Here is a 1,218-nt window from a genome sequence, read left to right on the forward strand (position 1 = left end):
ACCACTTTGTACTGGAAAAAATATATATATACATCTGTATATACAAAATAGCATAAATATACAGCTACTTTCTCTTAGTTCAATGAGAAGGGTTTGAACTAATAGTGTTTAGACAAGATACCATGCCTGCATCTTGTACTAGGAGCAACTACTACAAAGACAACAATATGCAATGTATTAATTATTGTAACTGCACTACTAACCTGTTTTGAAACTATCTCATTGCTACTACTTTCTCAATAAAATTATTAAAATATAAAAAAATAAAAATAAAAGCTAACATACTTTGGGCCCAAAAAAATGAACTTAGGGAAAGTAGCTTTATATTTATCCTAATTATTTTGTATATACAGATACATATTTTTTTTTCACTAAAAATGGTTCTTCATTTATATCCCCCTTTTTTGCTTCATTTTGTTAGAGATGGATATTCCATTGCCATTCAAATATTGTAGGTGCATAATTTTAAAAAAGGGAATGGAAAGAAAAAGTGGAAACAAAGCTTTTGTACATGGAGAAGAGAAGAAAGCTGAAGGGAGGGAAGAGGATTGGAAAAAAAGACAAATTAAGATATATTATGTACAAGTAAAAATTCCTTGTGATGAATATAATCATTATGTGTGGCAAACACGTACTAATGAAAAAGTACAACACTTCAAAAATGGGTATGGGTGTATTGTGCTGGGATCCAGAGAGGAAAGAACAAGAATGCTAAACATTCTGAAATGCAAAGGACATTCCTTAAATAAAAAAATAATTATCCTGGCCCCAAATTTCAGTAGTACAAGGCTGAGAAATCGTGATCTACAGCTGACCTCCTTTCAAGGAAATCCTTACCATGGCAAGTGCTTACTGTCTGTTGAATTGAAGCCTGACACCTGTTTCACAGAATAATTTTTATTAATGAAAAGATTGCGATCTGCTGTATTTACCAAAATGATAGTCATCAGATGATGCTTGATAGCATCTGTCATTGGATAACATCCAGTTTTGCTGGCAATACATAAACAAACAAGACGACTTGACCCACAAATCATACTGGGGGCGTATGTTTCATTCACCATTCCTTGCCAATTCTCTGTAGGCACTTTAGTATTCAGGACATTAAGGATTTTAAGTTAAAACATTTAAATGCAGCAACAGACAAATAGCGTTAGACTTAATTTTAAATGTTCTACTAAAGTGAGTGTTCTGAATATCAATACGTTTCTCAAGTTG

This window comes from Octodon degus, unplaced genomic scaffold (assembly GCF_000260255.1).
Source record: "Octodon degus isolate 3935 unplaced genomic scaffold, OctDeg1.0 scaffold00181, whole genome shotgun sequence".
NCBI classification, from domain to species: Eukaryota; Metazoa; Chordata; class Mammalia; order Rodentia; family Octodontidae; genus Octodon; species Octodon degus.